At 46.5% G+C, this 12,546-nt stretch overlaps 1 pseudogene; it reads left to right on the top strand.

Moving 5' to 3' along the window:
* Positions 1-4,673: 4,673 nt before the first annotated feature.
* On the top strand, positions 4,674-6,246 carry LOC133762013 (elongation factor 2-like; annotated as a pseudogene).
* Positions 6,247-12,546: the final 6,300 nt, after the last annotated feature.

A 12,546-nucleotide genomic window follows, 5' to 3' on the forward strand; every position in this document is an offset into this window, starting at 1 on the left:
CGCCAGCCAACAGCTACGTCTGATATAAGAGCAGGAGACTCAGGAAATCTCTGCTTCAAGTAATATTCTGCTGCCAGTATCTCAAGTATGTAGACTTTGTCCAGTCTTTTCCCTTAAGACTTTAATTTCCCCTCTTACTTCTTCCTGATGCTACACAGCTGTGAAGTTTGCCCATAAATGTACATCTGACAAGTTAATCACATTACTTTAAAAAATACAGCAATATGAGGGGGAAATGTTGAGGTGCAATCCACGTACAGTTAGATCCATGTGCAGCATGCAATCTTGGTTATTTAATTCAGTTTGGTCCACCTTAAACAACAGTTCTCCACCAAGGATGATTTTGCCCCTCTGGGAGCATCTGACAATGCCTGGACATATTTTGGGTTGACACAACTGGAAATAGAGGGGCACCGTTACTGGCAACTAGTAGGCAGAGGCTAGGGATGATGCTAAGAACCCTAGGATACACAAGACACCTCCCCACAGCAAGAAATTATCCCACCCTCGATGTCTATAATGCTAAGGTTGAGAAACCCTTCTGGTTTTCCTTTCTTACTCCACAGTGCTTCCCCTTCTTGGTCTGCAAACGTCTCTTCTGGTCCCCACTACTTCAAAGAAGAGACCTTTGAGTGGTCATCCAGATCACATCCTCAAACCTGGACTATGGACAACGAAGCCACATCATGGTCTCCAGCTCTGAAAGTTCTCAAATATTTCTACTCAATTATGTGCATTAGAACCTGAAACTTTAGCAAGCTGAACTCCTGTTCTCATCACATCATGCATGCCAACTCTCAGTTTTTCTAAATAGTAGAGTTGAAAGCCACAACATCCAACTCCTATATCTACTAACTATGTGGCCTTGAAAAGTCGTGGAAAATCTCTTTGCTTCACTGCCACACATGCAAACTGATCTAAAAAAAATCAACAAAATCACAGGTTTAAAGTTCACATGAAATAATGTAAAAGCATTTGAATAACAGAATGTTTTTACCATTATTCTCTTTCTCCCAAACTCTATTCTATACTCTCTTCTCCTGTCATTGACTTATCTAGTCCTCTGTGACAAGGATGTCCCATTGCATACCAGTTGAGCATTTGCTTTTACTACAACATCAGCATATCTACAACATGCATGTTTATAATACCTGCTGCAACCCATAGAGTGAATCTGCAGTCACATGTTTGGAAGAATAGAGTAGGAGTCATACTGCAATTGGATCCTGCACAAACTTACCATCAAAGAAAACATGAACTGTTCCTAACTTTTTTCTGATTTCTATATGCTCAGGGATAAGAAAAACAAAATGAATCATCATAAAATATAATATTTTCTCATAAGAAATTCCTTTTGATTTGTGCCTTAATAACAATTTGGTGTTGAATAGATGACAGAAAGAAGAAACCAAAAAAAAAAAAAAAAAAACAAAGCTATAAAATCTTAAAAACAGAAGTATGCTCCAAGTCACATACAAGCAAGGTAAATGTGTTATACTTAGTAATACATATTTTTGTTCATTTTTAAGTTTATAAGATTTTTTTGTTGATGACTTGGATAGTTTACATTTTATAAAAATACAGCTCAGGGGCTGGTGCTGTGACATAGTAGGTAATGCCACCGCCTGCAGTGCCGGCATCCCATATGGGCACTGGTTCAAATCCCTGCTACTCTACTTCCAATCTAACTCTCTGCTATGGCTTGGGAAAGCAGTAGACAATGGCCCAGGTCCTTGGGCCCCTGCACCTGTGTGAGAGACTAGAAGAAGCTCCAGGCTTCCAATCAGCCCAGCTCCAGCCATAGCAGTCACTTGGAGAGTGAAACAGTGGATGGAAGACCTCTCTCTCTCTCTCTCTCTCTCTCTCTCTCCCTTTCTGCCTGTCTCTCGGTAACTCTACCTTTCTTTTTTTTTTTTAAGATTTATTTTATTTATTTGAAAGAGAGAGGTAGAGACAGAGAGGTCTTCCATCCGCTGATTCACTCCCAAGAGGGCTGCAATGGCCGGAGCTGAGCTCCGATCCAAAGCCAGGAGCCTGGAGCTTCTTCCAGGTCTCCCATGTGGGTGCAGGGGCCCAAGGACTTGGACCATCTTCCACTGTTTTCCCAGGCCATAGCAGAGAGCTGGATTGGAAGAGGAGCAGCCTGGACTTGAACTGGATGCCTGCGCTTCAGGCCAGGGCTTTAACCCGCTGCACCACAGCACCAACCCTGGTAACTCTGACTTTCATACAAATAAGTAAATCTTTAAAAAAAAAAAAAATCCAGCTCATGGGGGCCAGTACTGTGGCAAAGCAGGCTAAGCCTCCACCTACGGCACCAGCATCTTGTACGGATGACAGTTCATGTCCCAGTTGCTTCTCTGCCAATCCAGCTCTCTGCTTATGGCCTGGGAAAGCAGTGGAGGATGGCCCAAATGTTTGGGCCCCTGTACCCACATGGGAGACCCAGAAGAAGTTCCTGGCTCCTGGCTTCGTATAGGCCCAGCTCTGGCTGTTTTGGCCATTTGGGGAGTGAACCAGTGGATGGAAGATCCCACTCTGTTTCTCCCACTCTCTGTAACTCTGCCTCTCAAATAAATAAAACCTTTAAAAAAAATACAGCTCATGGGATGTGGTGGAATGAGGTGAGAAGGTCATGCCAAGATGGCCACTGACAACAGAAACTGCCTGACAACAGACCGTAATTGGATGGCTTCAGAAGCCACATGACAACAGAGCCTGAATGACAACAAGCTGTGATTGAATGGTTTCAGAAATTGCCTGGCAACAGAGCCTAATTGGCAACAGGCTGTGACTGGATGGCTTTGGAAACTGCCTGGCAGCAGGCTGTGATTGGTTAGGGCATAGACTGCCCCTTGACCGTTATTGGCTGCCTTGGCTATATAAGCAGCTGTAGCAACTGAAATAAACGAGTCTGCAGGCTGCTTGCCTCAGGCCTGCTTTCACCCGACTCCCGGGGTCTGTGTGGTGACTCTGCGCCTTTTGCCCCCACTACACTCTTCCTCCCAGAAACGAATCCACTGCAACAATGGGAGTCTGAATTGTCATCTTTCTTTTCCTTTAGTAAACTTCTCCTAAACTTGGGGAAATATTCACTCTTTGCATCTCCCTTGGACGGCTTTGCCACATTGAACCCGTTATACGTAGAGTTCACTGCAGGGTCTAAACACACGACTCTTTCCCAAAGTACCATAGTTTTCCTTTGCCCTTATCCCCCAGAATTGCATGGGAAAATGAACTACCAAAGGAAAGCAATAACCAAATGAGAGACACAAAAGACAAGCACGGTCTGTTGGCTTTGAGCATTGGAGATGTGAATCAGTTGACGGTTGCTGAAGCACAGAGCACTGTAAGAAGCAGATTGTCCTCTGAAAGGGCAATGAGATGGCGGCTCTTTAAGGGTTCTTTAATTGTGTTGCAAATTCAACTTAATGCGAGACTTTACCAGCTGAATCTCCGCTATAGTTTCCTAAGGCTGCTTTTCAGCAATTGCTGTCTCCTATGGCAGTGTGACATCCGCCATTTCTTCTCCATTTTTATTTGCTTGAAAGGCAGAAAGAAGAGAGAGAGAGAGGGAGAGAGAGAGGGAGGGAGGGAGGGAGGGGGGAGGGGGGAGGGGGAGAGACATAGCAAGAGTCTCGGGTGATTGCTGACGTCATAAATAAGAGTGCCAATGGTTAAATCAACAACGGGAGTCACTGGGTACATGCTCCCCACGTAGGATCTCTGTCCTTAATGTGTTTTACTATGAAACGTAAAAACACTACTAGTCGAACAGTACCCTATACCTTGTGCGGTTGTGTGAGTGCAGCCTGTTGAAATCCTTGCTTAGTATATACTAAGTTGATCTTCAGTATATGAAGGTAATTGAAAATGAAACTCGATGAAGGGCGGGATGGGAGAGGGAGTGGGAGAGGGGAGGGCCGTGGGAGGGAGGGAGGTTGTTGGGGGGGGGGAGCCACAACAATACAAAAGTTGCACTTTGTAAATTCACATTTATTAAATAAAAAAATAACTATATAACAAACAAAAAAAAAGAAAAAAAACTTAATACTTTACCCTTTTAGTATTTTTTATGTTCTACTTAAAACTATTGGTTGAACTCTGTAATTAATACACAATTATTCTTAGGTGTTTAATTAATGGTATAACTGGTACTGAAACAATATTTTACACTGTGTTTCTGTGTGGGTGCAAACTGTTGAAATCTTTACTTAATATATGCTAAATTGATCTTCTGTATATAAAGATAATTGAAAATTAATCTTGATGTGAATGGAAGAGGAGAGGGGGTGGGGGAGGGGAGTGTTGTGGGTGGGAGGGAAGTTATGGGGGGAGCTATTGTAATCCATAAGCTGTACTTTGGAAATTTATGTTCATTAAATAAAATTTTAAGAGGGAGAGAGAGAGAGGGAGAGAGAGGGAGAGAGAGGGAGAGAGAGGGAGAGAGATCCTGACTCCTGGCTTCGGATCAGTGCAGCTATGGCGTTGCGGCCAGCTGGGGAGTGAACCAGCGGATGTAAGACCCTTCTTCTCCCGCTCCCCGCTCCCCTAGTAACTCTTTCAAATAAATAAATAAATATTTTAAAAATAATAAAATAGCGTTGCATACCTCTTCCGCCGCCATCCTCAGCGCCACTTGCCTCGCTGGGGCCTGCCAGCCATCCACCACCATGGTGAACTTCATGATGGAGCAGCTCCGGGCCATCACGGACAAGGCGGCCAACGTCACAACATGTCCGTCACTGCACAGGGGGGCCGCGGCAAGTCCACGCTGACCGACTCCCCGGTGCATAAAGCCCGCATCGCTGCCTCGGCCCGCATCTAGGAGACTTGCCTTAGGGACACCCGCAAGGACCAGCAGGTGCGCTGAGTCACCATCAAGTCCACGGGCATCTCCCTCTTCCACCAGCTCTCAGCGAATCACCTGAACTTCATCCAGCAGAGCAAGAACAGCGCCCTGGGGCACGTGGCTCCCTCCGTGCCACAGACGGTGCCCTGGTGCTGGTGGCCTGCGTGTCTGTTGTGTGCGTGCAGACGGAGACAGGACTGCGCCTGGCCTCTGCCAGCTCACCCTGGACCCCATCCTCAAGGTGATCAATGCCACCATGAACTTAAACGAGGAGGAGACGGCAAAACTGACGGAAAAAACTGGACACTAAGCCGGGCAGCGGGGACAAGGACGAGGAGAGCAAGCCCCTGCTGCAGGTGGTCACCATGCACCTGCCCTCGCCCCTCACACCTGCGAGCTGTCGTAGGAGGGGTCCCCACGATGATGGGCCCCAAAGGGTCCCTCATGGTGTCCATCTCCAAGATGGTGCCAACCTCGAACTCGTGTTCTTGGGGCTACTGTCCACCGGCCCGAAGGTCGGGATCATGGGCCCCAGCTACTCGCCGGGCAGCAAGGATCTCCACCTGAAACCAGTGCCGAGATCGATCCTGGGGAGCCTGGGGGGCGTCGGCCAGTTCCTGGTGAAAGCAGGCACCAGCGCCTCCTCCAAGCACGCGCACATCTGGGTGATGGGGTTCATCCCCGTCGCCACGGTGGCCGTGGAGGCCAAGCACCCCGGGCGACCTGCCCAGGCTGGTGCAGGGGCTGAAGCAGCTGGCCGAGTCCGGACGCCAGGGGGATCTGGTGCTTCAGGCCCGACGGTGGCCCCAACATCCTCACCGACATCACCAAGAGGGTGCAGCACCGCACAGCGTGGCCGTCGACTTCCAGCCGGCCACCACCAAGGAGGGGGCGCTGCGTGAGGAGAACACGCGGGGCCTGCGACTCCATGTGCACGACGTGAGGCCGCTGGCCGACGCCATCCACCGCGGGGCGGCCCCACGGCCGGCACTGAATCTACACCAGGGTGCTGACCGCCCAGCACCCTTCACGGGCCCCAGCGTCCAGGGTGCTGACCGCCCAGCCCCCTTCACGGGCCCCAGCGTCCAGGGTGCTGACCGCCCAGCTCCCTTCATGGGCCCACCTGGCTCGTGGAGCTCCAGCGACCCGAGCAAGTGGTCGGGGGCAACTACGGCGCCCTGGACAGGAAGCAAGGCCTCGCGTTCGAGGAGTCCGGGGACCCCTTCGACAGCAGCCACCGCCCCAGCCGGCTGGTGGACCAGACACGCAAGCGCAAAGGCCTGAAGCGTGGACAGCTTCCTGGACAGGTTGTGGGCGGTGCCTCCGGAGGCCCCGCCCCCGACCCGGCCCGGTCATGTGACCGCCGTCACACCTCCAGGCTGCCTGCGTGGTGACGCTGCCCGCCCTCGCGCCACGTACCCTCGGGGTGGTCTCCCGCCGCCATGTCTATTTCGCGCAGGGCCTCCCTGGCCGGTGCCCGGGAGGCGGGCGGACGCGCAACACTTCCGTGTCTCACAGAACTCTGGGGTGCACGCGTGGGGCGGCTTTTCCCCCTGAAGGTGGGGAGAGCGGGCGGGTAGAACCTCTCGGAGGACAAAGCCCTGCGTGCTATGACCACTGCACTCCCTCTGAGTGCCATTGGGGTGATTAATTTGATCAGTGGTGTGGCCTTGAAAAGAAAACAGCGTTTCACAGTGAATGTGGTACTGGGTGAATTAATGTTTTGCCGTAAATGCACCTGCCTTGTACCCACCAGTTTTGCTGACCACTGCGGACCTTACCTGGGATGAGGTCATTGAAGGGGCGGACAGTGGAGACCAGGGACTGCCAAACGGTGGATGTTCACGTCTTTCTCTAGTCAGTGATGCTTTCCCAAGCTTTAAAAACACGTGTGCACTCATGTATTATTTATGATATGGAAATAAAAGACCATGATCCTAGTTAAAGTTATCAAGGCCATCTCTAAAAAATTATTTATTTATTTGTGAGGTGGAGTTATGGACAGAGAGGAAGAGACAGAATTTAAAAAAGAAAAAGATTTTTGTATTCATTTGTGAAGAGTTACAGAGAGACAGAGGAGAGACAAAAAAAGTCTCCCATCCGCTGGTTCAGTCCACAGATGGCCGTAACAGCCCGAGCTGCACCGATCTGAAGCCAGGAGCTTCTTTGAGGTCTCCCACATGGGTGCAGGGACCAGGCACTTAGGCCATCTTTGTTTATTTGTTTAAGACTGTATTTATTTATTTGAAAGAGTTACACAGAGAGAGAAGGAGAGGCAGAGAGCAAGAGAGAGAGGTCTTCCATCCACTGGTTCACTCCCCAGTTGGCGGCAACAGAGCTGTGCCGATCTGAAGCCAGGAGTTTCTTCTGGGTCTCCCACACGGGTGCCCGGGCCCAAGTACCTGAGCCATCTTCTGCTTTCCCAGCCCACAGCAGAGAGCTGGAATGGAAGTGGAGCAGCTGGGACTCAAACCAGTGCCCATATGGGATGCCAGCACTGCTGGCGGTGGCTTTACCGGCTAAGCCACAGTGTCAGCCCCATTGGGTCATCTTCTACTGCTTTCCTAGGCTGGATCAGAAGAGGAGCAGCTGGGAGGTAAACCGGAGCCCCTGGAGTGGCAGGTGGAGGCTTAACCTACCACACCACAGTGCCGCCCCCTATCGTGGCCATCTTTAAGGTTTTACTTTGTGGTGTGCTTTGAGGCAGAACTCGAAGTCTTTCTGTTTGAAGAATTTGTAGACCCTATCTGCAGGCATTGTCTTGATCTACCACCTTGCAATGGTGAATTTTGATTAATGGAGATACTTAACTATGCTAAGAGAATTAACACATCTGGTAATTCAAGGAATATTTATTGAGCACCTGCCATAAGCCAGGTGTAATGATACATACCTATATATAACTTATATTACAGAAAAATAGACAAGATTCTTTCCTCATTAAGAATGCTACAGACTTCATGTTTGTATCGCCCTGTGATACATGAGTATCATAACCTTAATTCCAAGTGTTTTAGTATTTGGTGACGGGGCCTTTGGGAGATAATTTGATCATAAGAATGGAACCCTCTCCCACGTGGGTGCAGGGGCCAAGCACTTGGGCCATCATTTTTTTTTAAGATTGTAATAATTTATTATATAATAGGATTGAAGAGACACAGATAGCCTCTCCCCTCTCTTTCTCTCTCTCTCACACACACACATCATCATCATCATCTGAGAAAATCAGGAAACAAACCCTCACCTGAACCCAATCATGTTAGCACCCTGATTGAGACATTCCAAACTGTGAGCAATAAATGTGTGTTGTTTAAGCTACCTAACTGTGATCACAGCCCAAGCAGATCAGTTCAAACTACTCACACATGAGACAAATGGCAAAGCTGCTTTACCCAGAACAAAATATAATAACATACAACTCCCAAAATATTAATGCCTTAAAACGTAAGATATTTCTCATTGGTACTACATATCTGTCCTGTCAGGGGAACCCAGGCTGATAATGTTGTACCTGAGCGAGTGCAAAGGAGCACCACACATTGATGAAATTTGACAGTCATATATTGCCAACAGCCAAGAGTGGGCTCAAGCCCCAAAGAACTCTCAACCCCGAAGCCCAAAGCAACAGGGTTTATAAAGGCAAAAAACATAAAATTGGAAAGGGAATTAATGGTTCCAGAGGTCAAGCTAACCTAAAGCCTATGTGAAACTAATATCAATTATAATCTTAACAATACCAGTTGCAATCTTAACAATTTCAGTTATAATCTTGACATTAATCCAAGTATGGCCTAAATCATGTGTAGACAAAAACAAATTACAAGCGTATCATTAACCAGGTGCAGCTTATCTGTTTTTAAGGTTGAGCGACCATGCTAAGGGTTTTCTATGCTTTGCCAACTGTGATGTAGTAGACTGCTATTGTCTGAGTGTTTCAATTCAGAGTTTCAGACCAGAGTATCATGGGGGGAGGGTGCTTTCTCAAAATGGAGTCTCAGGTGCTCCAAAATGGAGTCCCTACTGTCAATGTGTTACTTCAATAGCTGTCCCCCTATTGGAAAAGGTATATTGAAGAAAATTGCAGTGGCAATTAAATGTTTGAATGTTTTATTCTAGATTGATTTGTTCATTCTAGTTGATATGTTCACAGCTCGTTTGCCAGAACTTAGCACATTTCCCTGTCCAACCATTGTGGACCCAGAAAGTGTATCCAACTAGGGAGCATGTGTGCAGACACTACCAGTGGCCACCAATCTGACTTTCTTAGCATTAGATGCCAGGATAACCTTGCCAAAAGGAAAGGTTATATCTTAGATTCACAACTTGTGAATATAAGAATATATGAGAGGCCGGCACTGTGGCACTCAAGGTTAATCCTCCGCCTGCAGAGCCAGCATCCCATATGGGTGCCAGTTCTAGTCCCGATCGCTCCTCTTCCAGTCCAGCTCTCTTCTGTGGCCCAGGAAGGCAGTGGAGGATGGCCCAGGTGCTTGGGCCTCTGCACCCGCATGGGAGACCAGGAAGAAGCACCTGGCTCCTGGCTTCAGATCAGCCATTGCAGCCACTTGGGGAGTGAACCAACGGAAGGAAAACTTTTCTCTCTGTCTCTCCCTTTCGCTGTCTGTAACTCTACCTGTCAAATAAATAATAAATAGTCTAAAAAAAGAATATATAAATGTAAGAATGGGCAGCCTCCATTCTATAAAATAAAATGGGAGCTCTCAGACTATAGTAGAACAGTAGGTTTTATAAAGTGGGAACAAGGAAGCAGAATAATAGAGAAACACTGATTGGTTAGCATCAGGTCACTTAGTTACTTTTTTGTAAGGTTAAAACAGAATTTCATTAGGCTGACTCAGGTAAATTTCAGTATCTTGTTTTGGAGAAATACTGGTCTGTTTTGAGATCTATTTAACATTTCATTTTGATCTTGTGGCATTCAATATGAGTGACTCCATTTTGCTTTCATATGGTCTGTTGGAACCTCACAATGGCTCAAAACAATGGTTTCCTATATGTTTCATTTAACACTCTCCTCCCCATGTGCAAAATAAGTGCAAACTGTTTTCCAGGGCAATAAACACAGTAGTTTTATCTTATCACACTATCAGTGTCAAAGTCCAGGATCTCACCGTGGTTGGGCTTAGATGCATCTTCTCTTGATCTGGAGACATATAAACTAAATAAACAAGACATCCCCATCCTACCTACCACCCAATATACTTAATACATAATGAGAGAGTAGGAACAGGAACCTAAACAATACAAATTGCTATTTGAAAAGGGAAGAACAGGATACAGATAGCAATCATTAGTCTGTGGCAGTTAAGGAAGCCTGCCCAGCAGACATTGCAAAGATTCTGTCTATGGCAGTGGAGAACATTCTTTGATAGGCCCAATTTGATCTAGGGAAGTTCCCTCTCACAGCGCACTGTCTTCTGCAGTCCTTAGCTCCATCTTCTACAGAGGTTCTTCCTGTCTGGCAGCTGTGTTGTCTTCAACTTAAGTAGGCACTGGAGAACATGCTCTCCTTGGAGTTTGAGCAGATTTCTCAGACTACTTCCTGCCCTTAGGAGGTTGAGGCTACATGGTCATTTCAAATCTATGTACAGCTTCCTGTGAAAATGGTAGATATTTTGGCATCACTTCAAAAACTGTAGTCAGCTTCTTCTATAGTTGATTCATGCCAGCTCCATGTTCCATTGTCTCGGTCACTGTACTAAGACATGGTTTTCATTTTTTCTTTCTTTCTTGAGGATAGTTTGAGCCTGTGAGACTTCCTTGTAGCAAGAACCGTTCTGAGGTTGGTGCTGTGGCTCACTTGGTTAATCCTCCGCCTGTGGTGCCGGCATCCCAAGTGGGCACCGGGTTCTAGTTCCAGTTGCTCCTCTTCCAGTCCAGCTCTCTGCTGTGGCCTGGGAGTGCAGTGGAGGATGGCCCAAGTGCTTGGGCCCTGCACCAACATGGGAGACCAGGAGGAAGCACCTGGCTCCTGACTTCTGATCGGCATAGCTCCAGCCATAGCGGCCATTTGGGGGGTGAACCAATGGAAGGAAGGAAGACCTTTCTCTCTGTCTCTCTCTCTCACTGTCTATCTGTCAAAGAAAAGAAAAGAAAAGAGAACTGTCCCATTTTGTTCCCTGAGTACCACTTTAACGTCTTTGGAAATTTGAGTAATGGGTCTGAGAGTCATATTTTTGACTTTATTGATGTCACAAGATTGAGTTCTAGTCAGCCTTTGTTACTCACCTCAGCTTTATTTTTTACAGATTCTTTCTGTTATTTATTTTATTCATTTGAAAGGTGAGAATGGGGATGGGGACAGACAGATCTCCCACTTTCTGGTTCACTTTCCAAAATGCCTGGAACAGCCAGGGTTGGGCCAGGCCAAAGAAGAAGGCTGGAACTCAGTCCAGCTCTCCCACATGAGTGCCAGGGACCCAAATACTTTTGACCCATTACCAGAGTGCATATTAGCAGAAAGCTGGAATCAGGAGCAGAGCCAAGACTTGAACCCCAGCACTCTGATATGGAATGTGGGCATCCCAAGTGCGATTTTAGCCACACACCAAATGCTCATCCCTTAATTTTGTTTTTTAATGATTAAAAATGAAAGTCACTACCTTCTGACTGTTCAAGAGTCCATATTTCACTCCCAGTGATTCCTTTCATTCCTAATTGCAAACTGGGCAATTACTTTCTGAACTCATCTTTTCCTGTACTACTTTATGTAATCAGTAGTCACCAACACATCCCAGTAGCTTTCCATTTTCCACCACAGCTACCCGTTCATAGAGGACATTACCTGCCTTCCATGCCTCACCATACTATCACAGAAGTTTCATTCTGATGTATGTGAGTCACCACCTCCCTTATGTTTTCTCCTATCACTTCCTTTGTTGTATTCAAACTAGCCCCCAAAGCTAATATCTTCCGTATTTCAAATTTTTGTTGTAGTAACATCACCATTCTAGAAACAATTTCTGTATTAGTCAAGTGTGGTTCAGGATTGCACTAGGGATGAACACCAAAATCCCAGAGGCTTAAAACAATGAACGTTTCATTCATATTCATACTGTGCACCTGTGATGGGATTGGGGATTGGGAGAGTGGAGGGCAGGAGGTGCCCTGCTCATTGTAGTCTATCAGGAGCCCAGACTGATTGTGTATTAGCTATCTTGAATGTTGCTGGTTGCTGTAGCAGGACAGAAAAATTAACTCTGAAGGATCTTGAATTGATGAGCATGAGAATGATACACATTACTAGTGCTCATAACTAATAGGCCAATATTAGTTATGTGACATTACCCAACCACAAGGATACCAGGGAGAGAGATTGCCTCTTGTGTTCAGAATTGCAGACAAAAGGAAATACTTGTTGATCATCATGAATACCTTCCAAAATAGGTAAATTAAAAAATAATGAAAATATTTGTGATAATATTTGTTCTATGAAAGGGGAAAAGAAACTGTGTTATATGATGAAGTAATTAGGGGCCTTATTTGAAGTGAGGTGGATGGCCTAGGAGGTAGATGTAACATTTTCATCAAGACCCCAGACAGGAAACAATAAGCATAAAGGCCTTAAGTGGAATAAGCTTGGTTTTTCCTTAAACAGAGATGAGATACATAGAAATCAAAGAAATAATGGAATGGGTGGGAGAACCAAAGAGCAGGAGAGGAGAGGTTTTCAA

This window comes from Lepus europaeus, chromosome 1 (assembly GCF_033115175.1).
Source record: "Lepus europaeus isolate LE1 chromosome 1, mLepTim1.pri, whole genome shotgun sequence".
NCBI lineage: Eukaryota > Metazoa > Chordata > Mammalia > Lagomorpha > Leporidae > Lepus > Lepus europaeus.